This window comes from Vanessa atalanta, chromosome 5, assembly GCF_905147765.1.
Source record: "Vanessa atalanta chromosome 5, ilVanAtal1.2, whole genome shotgun sequence".
Lineage (NCBI taxonomy): Eukaryota > Metazoa > Arthropoda > Insecta > Lepidoptera > Nymphalidae > Vanessa > Vanessa atalanta.
Window position 1 is genome coordinate 5183155 of NC_061875.1, and position 1407 is coordinate 5184561.

Below are 1407 nucleotides of genomic sequence, written 5' to 3' on the forward strand. Positions count from 1 at the left end.
TGCAATCAAAACTTATGACAGCCGGTCTTAATGTGGATTTTAAGGTCTGCACCTGAATACATAACGAGTTGAATACCACCCTTAATTATTTGAAATCCAAATATTTCCGTTTTAGTACTTATGGGTATAGTCGACTTTCGTATTTATTAAGTTATTAACTGGGATTTAGCGGACATCAATGGTGTAAAATCATTATACTTTAAAAAACAATTATAATAGGCATTTGCGTCGCACGCCGTGTACCGAAGTACCCGGCGCGCGATGCGACTCCGGAGCAGCGGGATAGGAGCGTTGCGATAAAACCTTGACGCGGACGTGTCCGAGCGAGTGGCAACCGCGCTCAAAAGAATTATTCCAATGCCTTCCGATGGAAGCTGGCTAGTCTATTTTATTGCATATTCTTTGTTTGATTATACTAGTATACAACAAAAAATAGGTTTCGTGTATCGAGCAAGCATGCTGATGTCAGCAAAGGACTGGTGAATGGGTCCAATGAAAAAATAGAGAAGGTACATTGGGACGTCGACAACAGCAATAGCGCACGTAAAATAACAATTAAACGAACTAGAAGACAAAATCAAGTTTCAGATATTAAGTAATGAATATGCTCAAAGGAAACAATTCTTTGTTTGCCTAGCATATTCTACTACTATCCACAAATCACAAGGCCTTCGCCTTGACAGTACTCTTCTCGATATAGGTTCCTCGATATTTAGTAAAGAGCAGGCTTACGTTGGCCTCTCCAGAGTCAAAACCTTAGATGGAGTACATCTTATCAATTTAGGTCAAAATTAAGTATAAACAGAAAACGCGTAAAAAAAACCGGACACTGAATAGGCAATTCACGCGAATATTTCTAAGGTACAAGAAAATATAGAACGTATTACAAAAAGACAATTATACCCCGTAAACGTAGGAAAATAGAATAGTTTAACAAAAACCATTTTGTATTAATTTTGTTATTAATAAGTACCTACTAATAATTTATATACAAAGGTTAAGGTCAAGACAACACCACCTTAGGCAACAATATATTATCCTAAGTTATAAGAAGAAATGATATTTTATGTAGTTATTAATAAATTTCAGGAAGGACCATTGTACTTGGCACCCATTTAGATCTCACTTCTTTTGTCGTTGAAGTCAACAACCAAGGTATATATCATAATATTGGACTTGGCTCTCATTTTTACATTTATATTTTTGATGGGATCAATGTTATCAACACAATTCAAAAATAACTTAAATTAAATTATTGTTATTACATAAATGATTAAAACATACAATACATAGTTATGTTGGCTCAAGGTGTGAGAACATTGCAAGTAAATGCTTGATCAGCATGAAGATAAATTCACGCGAATGTCACCCTGTCGATATATTGCATTCATTCTGGGAATCTGGCAT